A 23,044-nucleotide genomic window follows, 5' to 3' on the forward strand; every position below is an offset into this window, starting at 1 on the left:
CAGCTGGTTCCCTTCTCCGAGAGAGCCCCTGATTTTAATCTGGAACTTCCAGCAAGCCAATTCACCTCTGATGCTTTTTGGTATGTTTTAAAAAATAATTAATCCTATCCCAGCTACTGAGCTCTAACATCAAGCATTTAGCAAAAGACATCCAAGTGAAAAGTCATATTCTTTCAATCCTTCCTCTATTCCATTCATTCCATAGATGTTTCTTAAGCACGCACTGCAGCGACAATAATCATCATGCATTAGGTGCTTATTACGTGCCCAAGGTGGATAGTCCCTGACTTCCACGAGCTCACAGTCTACTGGAGATCCAGACAGGCAGGCAAATATCTACAGTGTGGTGAGTGGTGTGAGAGGAAAGGTATGGGTTGGTTTGGGAGCAAGTAAGGGTGGACACAATTCTCCCAACCCCATTCCCTCCTGAGCCTAGCTATTGTGGAACAATTTCTCTTTTATGTGAAATCTGATTCTCCTGAAACTCCTAGTTGAGCCATCCTCTCCCATGCCTATCTGGAAGACAGATGACCTGCCGAGGCGAGGCCTCTGTCCAGGGCTGGGGTTTTGAATCCCCGAGCCCATGCAGGAACTGGGGTTGGCCTGGCTCCCGAGCAGTGTGGGCTGCCACTTTCCTTTTCAATTTAAACAGAACAACGGAAGTGCCATGCAAACACAAGGGCAGTCCTCTGGTTCTTTTCCTCCCTTAATGCAGCCGGCAGCTGTTTATCAGAGAGAAACAGGTTTGCCCAGTGGAACGTTTATTTGGTTTCTTTGGCTGATCATGGGAACACACCTGCCACTTTGCCACTTCCTGCAAATCAAGCAGTTTCTTAGAAAAGGGACACATTCCTTAAAATATATTGTGTGGTTTGGGGGGTGAGATATAGTTTCTTGGATTTTTATGATTTAATATGTCTGCAAAAACATTAAACCACAAGATAAAAATACACTGACTGCCCCTTATGAGAAACTGGACTTTCCTTAGGGTTAAGGGACTGGGCATTTTAGTTTATATGCTAGGTTTTATTGTTTTTAAGTTTTTCTTTGCTCTCTTCCTGTTTCTCAGCACATATCTAATGCTCTAAACACATTATGGGTGAGCAGTCATTGGTACAGTTCACTACAGTAAAACTTCTACTTATCAATAAAAACAATTTAACTGTACTTTTACAAGACAAAAGCGAATAAAATAAATTTTCTTAGATCTTATTTTTTAAGATCTCATTTCAGAGCATATCTGGGAATATTAAAAAATAAGATATAATATAAATTATAAAAAATCAAAATATATAGCATATATAAGATACTAATATCTTATATATAATAGATATCAATTTATTTATTTATATCTACTATACATAATAAACATATCTATATCTATATATATTATATATAAAATATATAAAAATATATACATCTATTATATATAGAATATATAAAATATATTTATATTTTATTATATATAGAAATATATATCTAGATATATATATATCTAGTGTATATATAAGAAAAGATATATATTAGTATATGTTGTATATTATACACACACACACACACACACACACACACCAGGCTGTATATTAATATAGTCATTCTCAATTCCTGTACCTATATCAAAATACTCTGTAGTCCAATCTAATTGTTATGGAAAAAAGCTAGAAGATAGTCCTGAGTATATCTATTAATAAAACAGAAATAGACTTATATTTAGTATACTATACTTTCTAAGACAGGACCATGAACATTTTGGAAAAATTTTCAAATGAATATTTAGAATGGATTGCATATGTATTTACCAGAAAATTTGAATAATCAGCATACTCTGCTCCCAGAACTTTCTATAAAAAGATTTTCTTGCAGGAAGAGACAGTCAAGCATTGGATAAGAATGTGAAATTGTGGAATCAGATTGGCCTAGGTTCATATCGTGACCCCAACCATGACACCTTGACCCAGATAGTTGGCCTCTCTCATCTAATTCCTCTTTTCGACGGGTGTTGCGACAGTATCTACCTCTCACGGTTGTTGTTAAGATTAAATACCATAATGCATGAAGGGTACTCAGCACAATCCCAGACCCATGTTAGGTTTTGCACAAATGCTTGCTCCCATGGTCGTTGCTGACATTATCTTCTCCATCATCATCACCTTCATCACCATCTTAAGGATCAATTAGTTGCCCTTTGCTGTAGCCAGCTTTTTCTCCAAAGGGGCTTGAGTCTGAGGAATTTGCATTGTGGCATGTTGTGATTCAGTGTTTCTAGGAAGTTATGCTAGGATAACAAGGCAAGTTCTTGAGTTTATATTAGAACTTCTAGAAATAGTTAATTGACTTTTTATGTTATCAGTAAATTTAGACTAATGCCACTGTGTTAGCACTAGAGAAGGTGACATCTGCTTTCACAACCTTCCAAAGCCTATTGGTATTGACACCTAATTAAAGATTTGGGAGATTTTGGCTCCTGGGATGCTGGTTTCCTATGCTTTCCTGAGCCTGAAAGCACTGCAGTGGGAGCAAGGAGGGAGGCCACACAGAGGTCAGACTCCTGTCATGCTTCCCATTTAAGATGACTGTCTCATGTCTGGAGACCTTGAAAACTGATCTTGAAATCCAGGGCTTGGTCTGTTCAGTTTTTTTTTTTTAAATTAAAATAGAATCTCTCAAGGGCAGAAATCTCTCTTCTTCCTTCTCCTCACCCCAGCAAACGCAGCTCTTCCTGAAAGTGACATGTGGACTCAGTCAATTCGTACAAATGTAGTTCATCTACACAGCTTGCCGGGTGTTCATAGAGTCAGAGCTGCATGTAAGGGGACACAGAAATGCCTTCGTTTTCATGCTAACAGCATTCCCTTGCTGGTGAGCCGCACCACGGATTGGGCCACTTAGGTTCAAATCCCGGCTCTACTATTTATTAATTGGATGACCCTGGGCAAGTTAATTAACCTCTTTGGGCCTCACTTTCATTACCTGTAAAATGGGGATAATAAGAGTATCGATGTCATAGGGTGGTGGTGAGGTTTAGTGGCCGGTATATGTAAAGCACTTGGAACCACAGCAAGCACGTAATGAGGGCTGTGTGAGTTTGCTGTTGTAGGTAGGTTTACCGCTTACCTTTACCAAGTAACTGCTTGGGCCATGAACTTCTGAATTTACAGAAAAATGAGCACAAAACCCAGATGTTCTTCAAATATAAGTTATAGAAAAAGACATAGAAGCAGAAGTTTCACAGTGTGGCACCCCTTGGTCTGAAGTATATAAAGTCTGTCAGATGTACTTTTCTAGGTGGAGAAACCGGAATCGGAACAGGTAGAGAAGGGCTGGGGAGCCTGAGCTGTTGGCTGGACTGCAGGTTTGCCCAAGAGGCTGTGGTCCTGAGACCAGGGTGTTCCTGCTTTGATTTAAAGCATGCTGTGAAGTGCTCCAGAATATGTTAAAGCAGAACTGGTTTTGATTTACTTCAGTTAAGAAACTCTTGGTATTTTCAGGAAGAAGAGAAGAGAAAATAGTGTGAAACAAACAGCCCCAGGGTAAGATATGTATTGGAAAAGTGGGATCTGTGTGTGTGATCGCTGAGGGGAAACCAAGCCTTGCAGGGCTGAGTATCTTCGCTGAGATCTGCCTCATTGATGAGAAGGCAGGCCTAGGATTCCTGTGTCAAACTGGTTGTTCAGTTAGGGGAGGCAGCCTTCAGGGAGGGGTAACTGTGCTGAAAGGCATACCTCCTCTAGACACCTTCAGACACATGGGACAGAGAGTGCAAGTCAACTGTGATCCCATGTTAATCCCAGAGCTTTCTCTCCCATTAAGCTGCCTATTCCTTGAAGACTTGAAGACAGAGTCTGGGCCTTAATCATCTCTGGGTTTCCAGGAAGGGCTCAAGAAATGCTTAGGAGCAGGTATTATGCATGTATTCTGAAACCTGAGATGATCTCGGAAGTAAAACTTAAAAAGGGGCAAATACTGATGGAGACATTCCCAACCTGGAAGGGTCACATCCCTTGTGTTCTCTCACAAACTGCCCCTTGGTCTTTGGAGCAAGGTGAGTATGAGGTCTTCCTGCTGTCACATGGCCTTGTTGATGGAACAGAAAAAGTAGAACAGGAAGGAAGGCAGGGAAGGAAGGAAGAAAGGATGGAAGGAAGGAAGGAAGGAAGAAGGAAGGGGGAAGGAAGGAAAAGAATGGAAGGAAAAAGGAAGGAAAGGAAGAAGGAAGGAAGAAGAAGAAGAAGAAGGAGAAAGGAAAAAAGGGAAGGAGGAAGGAAGGAAGGAGGGAAGGAGGAAAGGAAGGAAGGAAGGTAGGAAGGAAGGAGAGACAAAGGGAAGAAGAAAGGAAGCGGGGAGGGAGGGAAGGAGTTTTTTGTGTATATGTTCAGGTTAGACCAGTTCTGCTTTCACCTCTGCTTGTTGAATTTGTATCTGGTGATATATGTGTGCATGTGATATGATGTGACTCGATGTAATGTGTGTGTAGTATTTTCCTTTCCCACCCTCTCCCTACTATCAATTTAAATTTTATCACTTGCAAAGGTGGTTGTAAACTAAAACAAAATGACCAAATATCACACATCTGGATTTATGCTAATGAAGTGGTTGTTTAGAGATAATCTCACCCCTTTTTGCTTATGAAATTGTTTCCCTGAGCCTTAGGGGTTTGGTTCCATTGAAACACAGCAGGACCTTGATATACTTTTGGAGAGAATGGGGATGAACCCCTGCAGAAAAGAACATCCTCACAATTGGTAGCTATGGCCATGATTTTCATGTGTCTTAGAGCAAAGTTTTGCAAATTGCTTGCTCTGTGGGGGCAGAGACCTAAATCCTCCACAGTGCCAACCAACTCGTGGTGCTTAATTCATATTTGTGGATTGCTAGATGTGCAATTAATTAAAAAGAACTCTTAGTTGCAGGGTTCCACAGAAGCTTGTTAGGATTCCCTGGTGTATTTTACAAATGAAATTAGGCTTTATGGGAGTTATAAAATTATATGGATATATATTTCTTTAAGTCTCAAATGCAAGAATAATATTTCTGAATCCAGTTTTGCTTCCTGCCTTTAATTTATGTTCATCCTTTCTCTATAGCCATGCTATTTATTTCTAAGTATACTCTAGGACTAATTTAGAAATCAGATGATTTTGTTGACTCTGAATTCAGAAAATGCATTATTTTGGTTTCCCGGTTCTGGATAATGAACAGCATTAGAAAGATAAAAATAAAAAAAAAAGCTCATTTCTTTCTCTATCTTTTATTCTTAGCCTTATTAATATCTATACCATTATTTAATATGGATCTCCTTCAACATGAAACATTGACTATATAATATACTATAAAATATACATTTGTATATTTGGGGTGTGGCTGTGTGATATTGTTGAGGATGGGGAGAATGTTCTGAGCCTAAGAAAGTCTAAATGCACCTGGGATAGAGCTTGAAATTCAATAGAATTGATTCTGCAAATAAAATGCTAGAATTCTTTCATAAATATGGTTTTTGCATTTTCAATTAGCCTTCTGTTGAAAAGAAATAGAATTCAGTTAAACTAGCTTGAATCGGTATGAACGGCTGTGAGCAAGAATGGTGTCTTTGTCCAAGCCCAAACTCAGAAATATCACAGCTTCAAAAGCCTGGCCAGCCTTAGGAGCAGCCTGAGAGGTGACTTGCCCTGTCCGTCAGGTAATGTGAACACGCCCAGGAAGGAATTCCCTGTGCACAGAGTCTGAGGAGTCTGTTCCCCGCTGAGTTGTTAACCTGACTCTCTTCTGGGCAGGGGCTTGGGTGCTTGGCAGAACTTGGGAAAAGGAGAATTCTGCCTAGAGACCTAAATTAAGGCATTAATCTAGGTGAATTATATTATCAACCAAATAAAATAAAATGAATGAATGAATGAAAAGAAAGAAATGTTTTAGGAGCTATCGGTGTCTGCATTTGATTCATTAAGACCACAGTGACCGCTCAGTGTACATGTTCTTCTCACTTTGCAAATAGGGAGAGCGAAGCTGGGGTATGGGGGGCAGTGTTTAGTGCCTGGGGAGGACTGAGCAGAGGGTGCAACCAGCTGTGGGAGCCTCAGGCCTGTGCAGTCTGCTCTGCGGTGTTTCTGGGGGCTCCTTTCTGGGGGCTCCATGCCACCATGTATTTCCGTGATGATACTCATCTCATCCCAATGAATTATGAAGTAGGAAAGGACAATATATTTTAGAAACATTTCTATCCAAAATGGATATATTTTATCAGGGTTTGTGCTCAGCTATTCAGAAAATTTGATTGGCTGGAGTAGGATAATTTTCCAAATGCTGAATTTTGGCCAGACAGGGATGGCCAGATAACATTCAAACACTTGATGTTGGGAGATAATATTTTAAAGAGAAAAGAGTCCTGGTTGAGGATTTAGGAGATACAGGAATAATAGTAATAATAATAATAATAATAATAATAATAACACTAAACTTTGTTGAGCATTATATATATATACAATGTCTTTTCTAAAAATTTTACAAATCTTAATTCATGTAATGCTTACAGAAATCTTCTGAAGTAGACTCTATTATTATCCTTATTTTACAGGTGAGGAAATCAAGGCACAGAGAAGTTAAGTAACTTGCTTAGAGTTTTACAGCTTCCAAGCAGTGGAGCTGGAGCTGGAGCTGGAACCCTGAGTCTGACCACAGAACCCATTTCTTCTCTGTCACTCAGTTCACCTCTCTGGAGCCCCGCACTGTGACCCGCAAAACATCGCTTAATCTTAGATATCACAGACTCACAAAATTTCAGAAATATTTTGGAGAAGTACAGAAGGCTGCCATTTAAAAATTTTGATAGTCTACGGCCATGCCACCCTGAACAAGCCCAATCCCGTCTGATCTCGGAAGCTAAGCAGGGTTGGGTCTGGTTAGTACTTGGATGGGAGACCACCTAGGAAGACCAGATGCTGTAGGCATAAAAAATAAAAAATAAGGGATCGTAAGCTGACAAGGTCCTTGCGATCAGTGAGGTCAACCAAGAGTTGCTTCACATAAAAAGAAAATAATAATAATAAAAAACAAAAAAATAAAATTAAAAAAATGAATAAATAAGAAATTTGACAACTACCATTTACTTTTACAATAATTTCGTGAAAGGACAATATTAACACCTCCTCCCCACACTCGCAAAAAAAAGTGGGAAGGACACAGTTTCAGAGTAAAGAACAATCTTTTCTTTTATTTGAACATATACCTAGTCGTTCATTTGTCAGATGTTCCTCGAGTACCTACTGCGTGTTAGGGACAGGGTTTAAAAAACAGACCTAGTTCCCGAGCTCATGGAACTTGCATTCCAGTGGAGGAGACGGTCATATAAAATTAATTTAAAAATTGCATAATTACAAATTTGTTAAGCGCTTGGAAGGACATGAACACAGCTTAGGGATAAAGAAAAAAAATGGGAGCGGGGCATTGCTAAAGAAGACCTCTCCCAGGAGATGACGAGACAGCATGTGATGGGGCGGGGCTGGCTGAGGGACCAACAGGTATGACATCTCAGTACAGGGAGGCCCAGGAGGAAAGGAGAAGAGGCCCCCTGAGTGCTGGAGCTAGCTCAGGGCCCTAGGATGAGCAGCCTGGGTCAGGTGCATTCTCAGAAGCCAGCCGAGGAGCATGGATTTTACTGGAGGCACAATGGGAAACCATTGAGAGGTGTTAAGCAGAGGTGTGACATGCTTTGATTTCCATTTCATGGGATAAATCTCTGAGAGCCCATTCAGGAAGCTGTTGCAGCTGTCCAGGCCAGAGAGGCTAGGACTAGGACAAGGGTACACAGGGACATGGAGGAGGAAGTGGTAGCAGGAGTCCATGCTTATTCCCGTCAGGGTGGGAACAGGAAATAGCAACCTCAAAGACAATTCAGGAAAGACCATTTACACAAGCAGAGATTGGGGGAACCACAGGGGTAGTGCTTGGGCTGAGAGCAGTGGAGCTGTTATCTGGGAGATCTGCAGGGCTAAGGAGAGGGAGAAGTTACTGGAACTCTGAAGGGCCAACTTGAAGGGACCAGCGGCTTTCAGTGGAGGGTCAAGTCACACTAGTATTCTGGTCTCTCCCTTGTCTGGAGGGAGCCAGGGAAGGAATTCACTGAGCTCTCCACCTCCCTACACCCTCCTATGATCTCCTGCTGGCTGCCCATTGTCTGTGAACCAGGCAGAGAGGACACCCTTTGATGTAGTCCTTCCAGGCCAGCCCCTGGGTGAGGAGTGATGTGTAGAGGGTGGAGGGCAGGTTTGGTGGGAAATAGGACACAGTCAGCACCAAGATGATTCCCAGATTTGTGTCTGAGCAGCTAGGTACAGGGAGGCCTCTTTCTCAGGAGGAAAAGACAGGGAGAGGAGGCATCAAGAGCCAAGAGGTTTCCTGTCTCCACAGACTGGCATTTGGGAACTGCTGACTGAGTCCCTCAGGGCTCTGAGTTTTCATCTGTAAAATCAGCAGTTGGACTGAATGATCTCAGCAGTTCCTTCCAGCTGTTTTCCTAGATGTTCCTCTGTAGGGATGACTGAATGTTTCTCACATGGGATCCCTTCGAGTCTTCTAGAATCCACTCGTCCTTGCCTCCTGTTCAGACACTGAGACAGAGGGGCCATGGCCAGGGAGGTGATAGAGAGTCTGGTTCTGGCTTTCTCCAAGAGCAGGAAAGCATTTGGCACTGCCTTGCTGATGAAGCCTCATCTCAAGTCTGTATTGTGCTCCTAGAAAACCGTGTGTCTGAGGACCCGGTGGTAGATAAACCAGGCAAGGAGAGAGAAAGACTGTTCTCTTTACAGATTTATGTTACAGCCAGCCAGGCCTACCTGGCAATGGAGGCTGAAAAGTTGCAGTCGATAAACCATCCAGCTGCCCTTGAGTTACTTCATTTTAGTAACAGGAAATCTTGGAGATTTGTTCTGAGTGGTTTGTGAATTTAATGCACGGCATACCAAACTCATCGGTTTTACCCTATCTTTGTTCTCGTTCTTCCAGAAGACAAAAATAACGAGCATTTAGTGAGTACTTAGTGTGTGCCAGGCACTGTTCTAAGCAGTTCATATGTACGAACTCATTTAAGTATTAATGCAGTCATCTGAAGGTAATATTCTTATTGTTTCCAGTTTACAGATTTGGATACTGGAGGACAGAGAGGTTAGGTAGCTTGCCCAGCCTCACACAGCTAGTCAGTGGTGGGGTCAAGGCCCTAAGCCAGGCCGTCTGGCTCCATCCACCTTCCCCTTAACCACTACTCTCCACTACCTCTGCCAATCACAGGATAGCACTGAAGGTTTGCTCTCTAGTCTGTGGTATGATGCTGCCCCTCAAGGAGAGTAATGTTCTGCCTGTTGCTTTACATCTTGTTGTTTTCCTCTGTTAATAAATTTATAAATAAATTAATAAATCTCCTTTATTGAATTTAAAAGTCCTATTGACTGTGACGTTAATTGTAGCTGTGTAAAGTTGACAGTAGGGTGCATTTGGGAATTTTAGAATATAAATGAAGCTTTTGAATGCTTTAATTAATTCATTTATACATTCATTCAACAAGTATTTGCAGAATGCCCACCATGTTGCAGACATTGTGTCAGGTACTGGGGACTAAATGACAAACACATCAGGTAAGATCTTTGTCTTTAAAGAGCTGACAGTCTAGTGAGGGAGACAGAAAAAGTAAATCGGAACTTATTCGTGTAGTTATTTAATTATGAAGCTGAAAATAGAGAGTAATAAGGAGAATCTGACCCATGGTAGGAGCTCAAAATCACTTGTTGAATGAATGAATCAATGAATGGATGAATGAATGAATTACCTAATCATTCTTTGAAAATATGACATTTTGGCTAAGGTCTGAGGCGTGAGTAGGGGTCAGCCATGTGGAGATGGTAGGGTAGGACATGATCATCAGGACTGTAGCACCCTCTCTTTCTGGATTAGCAGTGACACTAAGCTTAATTTTGAGACACCAACCACCTCAGATCCTTGGCTCAGGGCTCACATCCCTGAGGCCATTTTTTTTTTTTTCTCCCGGAGGGACACATTTTCAACTTCATGATAAAAGCTAATGGAAGAAGCACTTTCATTGTACAGAAATTTACTTTATAGACAGGATTACTGAATGCATGTGTTCCATCCATAAAGAAAATTCCTTGTGTTTAGAAAGAGCAGTTCCTTCTGTAGAAGATTTGGGTTGACTGTGGCTTTTGTACTTTTGTGTAAGATCTCAGGTGTGGCTGCATCAGTTCTGTGGTGTCTCTGGTGGGTGTTAGTCTTGGGCCTTCACGGTGTGCCCTCCTCATACTGAGTGTGGCTTCTGTTCATCTCTTGGTGAAAGGAAGACAGTCACCTTGCGTTGCTTATCTTAGGGACAATTAACAACCAGGGCAGGTGAGTTCTCTTAGCTGTGTGATCTCTTGCTTGTGACACTCGTGCTTCTCAGTGATGCAATGCGACTCCTGTAAGAGTATCATCTTTAGTAATGAGCATTAGTCCAGAAGTCCCTGTCCCAAAGTCCTCAACAAGCAGGTTGATGGGAGAGCCAACACTTGCTTTAATTCTACTGGTGTAAGCCATGTGTAACGCGTGGGGCGTGAACAAGAGGGAGGCTGGATGCTAGGAAAAACACACACCAACAAAGCCATTGATTTGAACCCAAGCCTTGATGTGGAACAAGCCCTCTCAGACAGGGCTTTTGACATTCTGAACTTTAGCTTCCTCATTTACAAAAGGAGAGAAATTATTATTTATTGAATAATGATTATGCGCAGTCATATTTTGGAAATTGTTTTTTTGTTTGTTTGTCTTTTTAATTATTCACTTAAGCCTTACAGCAACCTTGTAAAATAAGTATTACTATCTTCATGTAACAGATGAGAAAGTTGAGGCCCAGAGCATTTGGGACCACATCCAGAATCAGGCCACATGTAAAGGCAGTGCTAGGATTTGAAATCCAGACCTGCTGCCAAAATCCATGCTTTCTCTTTCCTCGCTCTGTTCCTGCAGATTGGTCATGGCAATCGCCAAAGAGCCGTGAGCAGGTGCCCTTTAAACCTTAAACCTTAAAACGATCGTTTGTTGTTTTTTTCTCATGAATAGTCGGTTAGTTCGGCTGAAATCTGAGTTTGTCGTTGCTGCTTTAAGATTGAATATAAACAATTTGAGACTGCTGGCTCCAGGGTGTATCTGTTTTCATTGTTTTGTCAGTCCATCTGGCTGTGGAGGGGGCTTAAGATCAAGATGCTTATTTGCATAAAGTTATGCAAGTGCGAATGGGTGTGTAGTGTCCTGGCAATGTTGCCCCCTCTCGCCTATCAGCAGGGGACTCTGTCCCTGTGCATTCTACACATCCCTGTGTATTTATGGAGCACCCGCTGTGTGCTGGGCACTGTGCTGTGTGGCACAACACTGAAGAAGTTAAACTTGTATCTGGTGGAGCTTATATTCTAGTGAGAAAAACAAAAACAAGACCAATAAAAAACCTACCAAAAATTACATAAACTATTGGTAGTGATCAGTGCTAAGAAAGAAAAGAAAGCCGGGTGAGGAAGGGAGCCACTGTGGCTAGAGTTAGCATTAGACGAGAGACAGAAGTGAGGCCAGACTCAGGGGACTTAGTGGGCCAGTCGAAGGACCTTACTGTTGTGTTTGTTTTCACTCTTCAGACACATTAGCTTTTACTCTCTGTGAGGTGAGAAGCTTCTGGGGGCTTTGAGCAAGGGAGAGGGAGCCTATCAGAGGTGAAAGCAGGGAGTCTGGATAGGAGGCTGTGGCAGTGATCCAGGGAGAGGTGGGGTGGCCTTGGGTGCCAGCAGTGGAACAGTGGGAAGTGATTGGTTCCTGGCTGTGCCTCCAGATGGAACTGGCGGCATTTGCCACGTCCTTGGTCTTCCTGCCCTGTACCTGCATAGGAGGTAGAGTAGGAAGAGCCCAAGTTCAGCCATTTACCAATTGGTACCCCTCTGGTGGGGAGATGGGTTGACAATGGCTATACGAGTATGGTCAGGTGAGACCTCATGGTGTGAGGTGGGGCTTTCTGGGCCTTGTGCATCTCAGGTTAAGCACAAGAAAGACAGAATAGCTCACGATCTTCACAATATGCTTTGTCAAGGAAATGTGTGTTTCAGGGAGGCCATCCTGGGGTCTGAGCACAGGTCTGAGTGCAGCTGCAGCAGTGTCAGGGGAAGTCTGTGGCCTTGTGGGAGGGTCTGGAGGAGTCAGGGGGAGGGAACTGGCAAGGGGCTGTTTGGGGGGGCCCGATAAAAATATTGCAGCTTCTTCCTTAGGCCAGAGGTCTGAAAAATGCGACCCACAGTAAGCCAAATCTGCCTGCCTCCTGTTTTTTTTGTTCAGCCCCTTAAGCTAAGAATGATTCTTATGTTTTCAAAGGACTGTAAAAAAAAAAAAAATCAAAGAAGAATAGAATATGCAACAGAGACAATATGTGACCCTGCAAAGCCAAAAATATTTCCTACCTGGCCCTTTATAGAAAAGCTTGCTGTAGGCAGATTATAGCTTGGAGAAACTGGGGCCAAGTAAAGGAAGCTCCATGTCTCTCACCTCATGCCGCTCCCTGAAGATTGTGCTAGAGAACTCTGGGCGGGCACCCAGGCCGGGAATGCCTGAGCCTCTGCCCAGCACCCCTCTCCACGTGTGAAAGTCCTCAATAGCTGTTTAAAGACCGAATGACTGGAAAGGCCTGCCCTGGCTCTCCAGCATGGTGGCCATGAGGATCCTGGGGGATTTTATAAATTTTGAAAATGATGGTTTTGCCTGTAGTATCTGAAGTGCTCAGAGGCTGCCCTTCCTGTCATGGGTATCCTGACATTGAGCACCCTTGAAACAGAGTCTGGATTGAAGGCAGGACATATTTGGTGAGTCAGGACCTTATCAAGCCTTATCAAGCTCCTCAAGTCTTCTGTGAATGACCTTGAACATGTCAGGGACTCTGTGGTTGTGTGTTGCTGACAGTACAGCATACTTTGTTGTGGGGAGAAATCAGCCTCCTGCTCTTCTGAGTGCCTGATGAGACAGCTGTGTTCCTTGGAAAAATACCCAGCATGTCAGAGGTCAGCCAAGGTCAGAGAGAAGATGATCCAAGAGGAGGTCGATTTGGAGAAGAGAAGGTAACAGGGGAGGAGGAAGGAAAGGAAGAGGTAGAGACAGGGTTACTTTATTGAGCCTACTTGACCTACACCAGGCAAAGCATGCTGGTTTGGGGTCCAGACCCAGCAAATCTCACAAGGAGCAGCCAAGCTCCTTGTGAATCCTTGGCAAACAGCTGGCCACAGAGCAGGCTGCACTACATACAGAGGCCCAGGAGGCAGGCCAGGCACTGTCCGGCCTGAGATTGACCCTGAGCTTCAGGTCAACCTGGCTTCTTTGGCTTCACCTCTGGCTGAAGAAGAGAGAGGGTCTTCGGCACTTACTGTTGCCAATACAGCAGCAGAGGTTTCCACTCCATCCCCTGGGGCTGGGTAAAGAAGAGGGTTGGGGGCCTGGGTCCTACCCTGTAGACATGTCCACCCCACCCTCCCAGGCCACAGCCCACAGACCAAGGAAATCTGCACCGCACATTGAGAACTGCCGGTGTAAACAAGACTGAAGATTCCTAGAAAGTTGGCCTTGGATTCCCCTCGGGTGGGAAAGTTGGACTCAGCTGGATAGTTACTCATCTCTCTGTCTTGTTCATGGCAACAGGGCTAGGACACCAGCTGCAGTTGCAGAATGGAGGGAAGGCACGGGGGAGGGGAGGTCAGATTTTGATACTCTTTTCTATCATAAAACCCTTGACTTGACAATTTCTTTGGGCCTGTTTGTAGGCTCAAAGCTTTGTGTTATTTTTTTAATTTTTTGCCGAATCCCGAAGCTACCTGTGGTGGATAAATGGTGTTAACTTTGGAACTAGCTGTAGTTAATGCTCCTGCTGCTGCTCATCCTCCTGTTCTTATAGCTATAAATTTTAATTCTTAAGACTTTTCTTATAATAGCAAATGCAAGGTCCTGCAGAAGAACTAAATCGGATTTGACTCCTACCTAATCATTCACAAACTGAATTCAAGTCTAGAGTTCTCTGGTCATTTCTTACTTTGCTTTCAAATAATTCTCATTTCTCCAGAGTCCAGTCCCCCAAATCACTTCTAATGGGGGACAGCGTACCCAGCAAAGCCCTAATTTAAAAACAATTAGAGGAGACAGTGACAAAGCCAAGGCCAGAGACCATCCCTTCAGTTTGGGGTGTGGCAACTGCCCAGAGCATCCTCTGAGGACAGGGGCTGGATGATAGGTGCTGGCTGCACTTCTGTTAGGCCTCAGGATTTGGGCTTCCAGCCTCAGCTCCCCCTACTACCACCACCTCAGGAATGTAGGCGGAGGGCATTTGACAGGAGGGCTGCATGGCAAGCCTTGCTCATTGGCAGTGCCCCTTGGTAGGGCACCATAATTCCCACCCCCATTACCCCTAATCTCGGTTTAGCCACAGATGCCCTTATGGTTCTGACTAAATGCTGACGTCAAGGAGGATATGAGCCAGCGTTTCAGTTTTCCTGGATACCAAGGAGACAGTGGATTAAAAAAAAAAAAAATAGATCCAAGTACCTAAATTGAAAAGATGCTTGAGTTAATCCCTAGTGGAGTCAAGTCCAATGAGGGGAAAGTGTGCGCGCCTCATGACATGTCCCTTCCCCTTTGCTCTTTAACTGTCCCAGCCTCAAAAACTGGCAAAAAGCACAGTGCTGTCATTAATCTCTGCAAGACTTCTCTGGGAATCCAGATTAAGTAGCTCTGTGAAGAGAATCTGCTTATCAGAATACTGATGAATAGGCTGGGTCAAAGGTGAGAGTCAGAGGCTGCCAGCGCTGAATCATAAACCCCTTGGATTAGAGCGAGTCGCTTGATCTTTATGCCTGTTTTAGCTGCTATAGAAATTTGCAATCTGGAGCCGATGCTCCTTTGATAGTCTTTCTTATCCAGAGTTTGTCCGTGGGCCAGCTACAACTCACTGTGTCACTGGGTAGCTGCCAGCAAGACATCTCCTGTGAATTCCTTTCCATCCTTATAGAAGCAATTAGTCCATTCTATATTTGCAAGGCTTTCCTGCATGTCTCAAAGCCCCTTTGAGTAGAGAGGCAGGTGAGACAGTCTACCTGGATATGTTTCAGTGTCTGCTTATGGTAGATCCAGTTCCTCTGTCCAAAAGCCACCCCTAAGAAACTGATTTATGGAGCAAGCAGATGCGTTTCAATGTGAGAGGACCAGCCTGGAGATAGCCACAAGCCTCTTCATTGTTTTTTCTTTTGGGGTCTTTAGAAACAGTGAGAAGTCACACCACTATTCTAGATCTTTCTTAGCCACAAGAAGAAGGCTAAGGGGGGGATGGCTATCTGGCTCTCATACCCTCTGTCTTTGTAGTCACCCAGCTCTCTGTTTTCACTGCATTCACCTGAGTGTGAACCATTTTTCCCCCTCTCCTCCCCTTTCTATTCCTGCTACCTGACCAGTGTACCGCAAACCCAAAGGAAGCTTGGAAGGGAGGGAAGAAGATGACATGCCCCACTCTTGAGACCACTGGGACATCTCAATTGAAAGAGCTTAGAGAACTTATGGGGTGGTGGGGCGGCACTGTAGAGCGAGTGATTGTTGGCCACCTTTTGATGTGGAGGATGGTATCTTCACTTCTCTCCAAATTTGGTTCCCAGTGGATGATTTGGGGGAAATTTTCTGCAGACTGCTAATCCCACTCAGCAATTTTTCTTAGTGTCTATCAAAGATCATGGCCCTTCTTAATCTTTCCTGCCACAATCAGCTCTTACAATTGTAAGTTTTAGAGCCAGTGAGACATATAGAGGCTAGCTTCTTAGATTCAACTTGACAGACAGGGAACCCTGGACTACAAAAGGTTAAATGACTTGTCCAAGGTCACACGATCAATTAATCGGGAAAGCCAGAATTATTGGGGTCTGACTTATATACAGTGAGATGCACAGATCAGTTTTGACAAGTCCATGCGCCTGTGTAACCTACACCTCCATCAATGAACCAGAACTGGAATCATTCTCTTGGCCACAAATGCAAGATTACTGAAAGCACAGAGCCTAATGGGATTTCATCTTCCACTTAGGAAGACCTCTGTCTTCCTGCTTGTCCGCATTCCTTGAAGTGGCACATGGTATCGCCCCGTTGCCTTTCCTCTTTTGTCCCAACCGTATTATTCTTTGAGGTGGAGTTCAGATTTTTCCCTGGTTTAGGCTGGGTTCTCGAGGAAACTAGAAATAGTGGCAGATTCTAGGCCGTCCAGATTGAATTTGATGATCCTTGGCTCCTTCTTCAGAGCCACATTACACCCACCAACCCGTTACTGGCTTTCTCTGCTATTCCACTACACTCACCTGAGTTCAGGTTGCTGGGACCATCCCCACGTGGCCCAGTTTGCTTTCAGACCCCCAGCCTAAGCGGATCTGACCATCCAGCTTCATTTCAAAGGAAATAGTAACTAGTAGCTATCGGTGCTGGGTGATGTGGGGAAGGATGATTCCGTGTCTGGGAATGTGTGTGACAGGTGGAGGAGGGATGCCTGTGAAATTAAGCTTCTGCTCGACTCATCTTTGTTTTCCAGGAACTGGAGGAGGTATGCATTTCAGACTGTTCACATCCATTCCACCTTAAGTGTTGCTTTTTTTTTTTCCTTTTTCCTTTCTTTCTTTTTTCTTTTTTCTTTTTTTGCATTCATTGTTTCTTTCCCTCCCACTGTCATTCAGAGTAACAGCAGCTGTGAGCACTGCACTGGGGTTACCTCCCTGAAAGGGAACTGCTTATCTTCCATCTGTATCTGTGGAGTGAGAAAACATGTCTCTACGTCAGCAAAACTGGGTAATCATGAGGCCCCCTTGTTTCCAAGGATCTTTATCTGATTCCCTTGCCTGACTCTGAAAACCCAAGTCTCCTGACTCGCCTTCAATGTTCCTTTCACAATGAGCTGCCTGTCTTCGTTGAAATCTGTAGTCCTCTGCCCCGTTGAACCTGTAGTTCATCTCCTAGACTCCCAGCATTTCTGAAGAAGTAGGTAGACAAACTGGGAGGGAATGGGAAATGTGGAGAGTCACACAGTAATGCGACGGAGCAAAACACATGCCAGGATGTTAGAGGTTTGGCGAGTAGAGGAGGAGGAGGTGGTGCTGGTGGGAGAGAATGAGAGAGGAGAAAGGGGAAGGGGAAAGAGAAATGACTCAGTACTTATGCTACACTGTAGGCATGTGCATAAGTGTGAACATAATTAATTCCTACAGTCCTTCAGCAGAAGAGAGGATTACAAATCTGGATTTCTGAGTGTTCCTGCTCCTTTTCTCTATGGCTGATCTCAGCTACGGTCTGATAAACTTTCATGGGGTCAGGGGTGGGGGTTGCGTCAAGAGCAGGAGAGGCAGAGAGTGTGCAGTACCCACACTAGCTGGTTATTTGTTTGGACAGACAGCTGTGTCATTGATACTGGATAAAACTTCAACTGTGTTTTTAATTTCCTCTAACAGAAATGACAGCATTGTCTGTGACCTCCTGCTTACAGCTGATGCCTGCCTTTTGGATGTTTTGGATCTAACTATCTAAATCTGAACTCATCACTTCTTACCTCCTCAGCCCCCAACCACTAGTTTCTTTCCCTTTGACATTGCCACCTCCACCTCATAGCCATCAAGTTGCAAAATTCAGAATTGCCTCTTGCTTTAAGCTCCCTTACCCATTCTTCTCCAAGCATCTTAGATATTTGCTTCGTGGCATCATTCAGATCTCTTTCTCTCCCATTGCCAGTGCTAAGGTCTGACCCTGATCGCTGCCAGCCTGGGCCTTTGTAAAAGCTTTCTAGTGTTCTCATCACCCCTAGCCTATTCTCATCCCTATAAAAAGCTGAAGTCTGTAAGATTCTCCTTTAATTATGTTAATCTGCTGTTCGCAAGGCTCCAACTGCTCCCTACTGCTGTTGGATAAAGCCCAGACTTCTGTGTGGGATTCAGACCTCTCTGAAATCTGGCCTCCTTCCTCCCTATCAAATTCTCTTCGTCTCTGCCTTTCTTACAAAAATCCTCCTCCTGGGCCAGGAGGGCAGGCAGCATGTGCTGTACTTTGGGCTTTTCCCATGCTGTTCTCACAGTCTCCCGTGTTCCCCAGAAGCTGGCTTAATTCTAACCCACCTGCCTAAACTTTCCCCACCCTCCAAGGTGAAACAGCGCGTTTTCTTACAAAAGCTGGCTTGCCTTCTCCTGAGTATGCCAGCTGCTCTCTTGGCCTCTAGGCACTCACTACTGAATCTCTTTTTCAGTCCTCATTTGCTGTATTGCCGGCTACTGTTGTATCATCTCCTCAGTTAAAAAATAAGCCCTTAGAGTGGAGCAACTAGGTCTTGCATTTCTTTCTGATCTACCCCGGTGCTTGGCCCCGTGCAGCACACTCACAGGCCTCTACACATTCTTTTGGAGTGATTGAAGCACACTACTCTGGCAAGCTTCAGAGGGACTCTGTATATTCAGCTATAACATGGTCTCCAGATCGAGGTGGAGTATGAGTTTTCTTTGGGATCATTAGCCAATCTGCCCATAAGTGAGTGTCGCATGCAGAGCTACAGGCTCTGCACAGCACACAACTCCTCCCACCCCACTCCCCATCTGAGGAGTGTGCTCGGGGTCTGGCTGTAACCACTCTCCCCCGTCTTAGTTTGAGATTTCACTCATGTTGCCAGGAACCTATTCCTGGCTTTGCCTCAATCTGATTCCACCTCCCTTCTGGATGATGTTCTTCTTTCTGCTTTATTTTGGCTGCCAGTTTTACTGCTCTGCTGCTTACAGGTTTGTGTGCTTAAGGTGTGCCCACAGGAAAATTTGCCAGGATTCTCACCCCGCATGTGACTTCTTCCTTAGAGTAGTAATTTAAGAGATGTGAGCGTTCTGTTTCCAACTGCCATTAAGCCTATAGGGGCCAAACCCAGAGAGAAACTCCAACTGTGACAGCCAAAATGTGGGAGATTTTAGGGGAAAAATCTCCTTGGTGAAAATGTAGATGGTCCTCCGAAAACACTGCTAAAGGAGCCAGATGCATTCAGACCTATTTCTAATCCAAGAACAGTTTATTCTCTAAGAGCAGACAACCAGCAAATCTGGATCCAGGTGTCTGCTTACTACAAACACTGGAATTCTCCAAGTCCTAGCAGGCTTTTGACCAGCTCAAGAGAAAACTGCTGTGTAATTACTTGTGGGGCAGTGGGATAAGGAGGGTGTTATGTGTCAGATTATTGTACCAAAGCCAAATGCAAAGCAAGGAAGAAAGTTATACAAATGTGGCTTGAGGTAAACAGGCCCCGGACACACCTTAGAAGTCTTTGTTGTGGCAGGATTTTGTCTGTGGCCCTCAAAGCTTTTTCCAGCTTGTCAAGGGGGAGATGGAAGGAATTCCCCACGGTGGCGTGTTCTCATCTGCTAGAGGCATAGCCTTGTCAGTCTGATGGTCCTTTCTGACATGACTCAGGCTTCCTTGTGCAGAAGCCCATGGGTGATGTTTAGGCATCAAATCCATTTGGGAAAACATGGGAGCCACTGATGTCAGTGGGTCCTCAGAGTCCAGCTGCTGATTTGCAGGGCCTGTTTGCTTCACTGGTCTGAACAAGAGGTTAATAATCTCAGCGTTAGAAAGGACCTTAGAACTCGCCTAGTTCAGTTTTTCACAAGGGAAAGAGGTGCCCAGTTCCCTGATGTGTGACCACTGGCCTGCTTGACCCGTCCCCACAGTAGGTGTTCGCTTGGAGCCGCCTACTCTGCTGCCTCTAATTACAAAAACGGACTTCCTTTTTAAACATGAACAGGCCATTCACAAGAGAAGCAATACAAACGAAAATCTGTTCAACATCTTTGGTAATTGAAGAAAGGCAAACTAAAACAAGGAGATGCTGTTCTTTCCCCTAACACATTGGCAGAGATTTTCTCAAAGACTGGTACTCAGTGTAGATGAAGATTTGAGGAATGGGCCCACACTTGTTTTTTGAGGACTATTTGGCAAAATGTGTTATAAGCCTTAAAATCTATATATCCTTTGAGTTGGCGATGCCATTTCTAGAGCTTCATCTTAAGGAAATAATCGTGTTTGTGTAGCAAGGGTTTAGCTGTAAGGATATTGCTAGTGGTGATGCTTGTAATAAAACCTGAGAAGAGGTCAAGTCTCCAACAAGAGGGGATCGATTAAGTCAGTGTGCCACTCCGAAGCATTTCTTAGGCATTTTATATGAATTAACTCAATTAAGTATCCTCGCAATATGACAAGGAGGTAGGCCTGTTATTTTGGCAATTTTGCAGATAAAGTAACTGAGCCATGAAGAGGACTGGTAACTAGCAAGACGATATAGGTGGCCAGGTGGAGGTGGGATGCATACCTAGGCGGTCTATCTAGAGCCCACATTCTTAACCTGTGTGCGCCACTGTCTCTTATAATAGACATACGAAGTGGAAAATATGTACTAAGTGGTATGACGAATAAGATCCCATTTTTGTTTAAAATATCAAAGACTTCCAGAATATACATAACGTTACTTTTATAATTAGAAAAAATTTGGTTAAAAAAATCTATCTTTTATATTCAGCCAAACCCTGATTTTTCTGTAGCCTTTACTCATTTTTAAACTCATTCATTTACCATATTTTCATTGAGTTCTTCCAAGAGGCTGGGCATGGTGACAGCTACTCTGGATCAGCAAAGTGGAAGACTGGCCACACCCAGCTGGTTTAGAACTTCCTTGCCATGGGGAATAACACGCAAGTAAACAGACACTGAGGACTGTCATTTGTTAATGTCAACATCACTTTCTTCTAAGTGATGTTGATATTTCATGTATTTACTCTTTTTGTCCTTTATATACCTTTTAATCTGCAAGGTCCTCTGGTCATTAGGGCTAGGAGTCATCTCTGACAAGGACTCCCCAGCCCGAGCTTCTAAACTTCTCCAGTCTCTCCTACTACCAACTCATTACAGTCCAGCCACGCTGGCCTTCTTTCCTGCCTCAGGACCTTTGCCCTTGACATTCTCTCTGCCCAGAACACTCATTCTCCTTATCATGCATCTCAGAGTCCTCCACTGAGCTCCGCATTCAGTGTGGCTTCCTCTCACTTCCACAGTCATTCTCCTTCACTTTTTGTCACATCACCTTGTTTTATTTTCTTTGTGGCAGTTATCACTATCTGACATTATCTGACACTGTTTCACCCACTGGATTATAAGCTCCATGGAAACACAATCCTTGTCTTCTTGTTCACTATGGTATCCCCAGCGCCTAGTATGGTCCCTGCACACAGTAGATGGTGCTGGAGATGGGGGGAGGGGAACGAATAAATGAAGGATGAAGAACACATGGCCTAGAGCAGTGGTCTTCACAGTGAGAATTGCATGTTGGAGGCTGTGGAAAGAGAAATGATCCACTGTAAGGTAGGAAGAATATAAGATACACGACTAGATAAGTAGATAAATAGACACACATAAGTATCATTCTTTTTATTTTTATGAATGACAGAGTCTGAATGTGATTTGTAAAGAAACGAATATAAGAAACAAATATACACATATGTGGGTATATTTAAATGTTTACCGCTAAGGCACATGACAGAAAACTTTGGGGATCCCTGGTCTAGAAGGGGAGACAGATGAGGAAACAGGCCGTTCCAATGTGGTATTGCAGGTACTGCCAGCAGGGTGAGTACAGAGTGCCACGGAAGTGTGTGGAGGGTCACCCAACCTGCCTTGGAAGGTTGAATAACTGTGAAAAATAACATTTTAAGTCGTTTTGTTAATATTAGTAATTATTGTTTTTAAAACTGTCCAAAAATATACAAGACTTTATTTTTAGACGATTAAAGCACTATAAATGACCGTAGCCCTTATGGTCATTTCCCTAATAAATGGTGAAAGAGAGAGCACTCAAGATTTGACAACTGACCAGAGAGGTTATTTCCAAAGGGTTCAAATATGGCTGTTAATGACTTGTGGTTAAGTGTCTAAATTGTCCTTGCTTTCTGAACTGCATTTCAATCTGAAAAACAGAAAAATAAACATGTCTTTAAATCCTGGTCTTCTAGCTAGAGAGGCAGTAGGTGTGGCAGTAAAAGAACTTGGGCTTTGGAGTTTGATGAACTTGGGCTTGAATCTCACTCTTGCCTTCCTTTCTGCATAACTTTGAAGCAAGTCCCATTTCTTGGATCCCTCATCTACAAAATGGGCATTAAAATGCCTGCCTCAGAGGCATCATGCTGTGAAGATGAAACAAAACAGTGCACCTGAAGGGCCCAACACAGTGCTTGGTACCTGGTGGAACTTCCTGAATGTCAGTTTCTTCCCAGTTCCTCTATTAAAAGAGAAAACTCTATGTCATTTAGAAAGGACCTAAACATACGTCCATCTTTCTGAATACCATCGAGAACATGCCTCTTCTTTTTGTACTTGATTAAGCTGAGTCGTGCTTGAATATATACTTCTTTAAATAATTTACATTGATTTCATGCAAACCACAGCCATCTTTCCTGGGGCCGTATGACCCTTGATACTTTGCTGGCAATACTATCAGGCTAACCCTCTTTTCCTCCTGGGCTCAAGCTCGAATGAAGCTGCAGCTGGATTTCTGTACTACAAATAGCTCTTGTCTTCTGAGCATGAAGGGTTGGAGTAGGGCTGTAGCAGAGTAAACAGAGAAGCCGGAACCTTGGCCTGGGAACCACCTGTGTCCAGGGAGCGAGGCCTCTTGTAGAGTGGGGGAGGAGGGCTGGGTGGCCTGTTTGGAGGAGAGGAATTGGTTCAGGAAGGGGAGGACTGAGCTGGGAAGAACTCAGCAGATTCCCTGGCATGCACTGCAGAAGGATTCCCTGAAGGGCTGCACAGAAAAGAAATGTGCTGTGTGCTTGGCAGTCCAGAAACCACAGAGAACCTGGCAATGCTTTTTGAGGATTTGGGAGCAGAAAAGCAGACTCCCTAGGTGGTTATTTATAGAGCCGGCAGCAGTAATGATCAGTTAGAAAAAATAAATTATAACTCA

General features: G+C 43.8%; 2 long non-coding RNA genes and 1 other non-coding gene across 6 annotated transcripts in view; all 3 read left to right on the forward strand.

Moving 5' to 3' along the window:
• Nucleotides 1-23,044, forward strand: part of LOC120607202 (uncharacterized) — a 151,693-nt gene that overhangs the window by 116,609 nt on the left and 12,040 nt on the right. The gene's annotated exons all lie outside the window — the stretch shown is intronic.
• On the forward strand, nucleotides 6,823-6,941 carry LOC120607643 (5S ribosomal RNA). The gene has a single exon (XR_005654189.1). It is a non-coding gene; the product is annotated as a 5S ribosomal RNA (ribosomal RNA).
• LOC120607203 (uncharacterized) lies at nucleotides 13,003-21,796 on the forward strand. The gene is made up of 3 exons (XR_005654091.1): nucleotides 13,003-13,013; nucleotides 17,899-17,901; nucleotides 20,916-21,796. It is a non-coding gene; the product is annotated as an uncharacterized LOC120607203 (long non-coding RNA).

The sequence above is a fragment of the Pteropus medius genome, unplaced genomic scaffold (assembly GCF_902729225.1).
Source record: "Pteropus medius unplaced genomic scaffold, Ma_sr-lr_union100, whole genome shotgun sequence".
NCBI classification, from domain to species: domain Eukaryota; kingdom Metazoa; phylum Chordata; class Mammalia; order Chiroptera; family Pteropodidae; genus Pteropus; species Pteropus medius.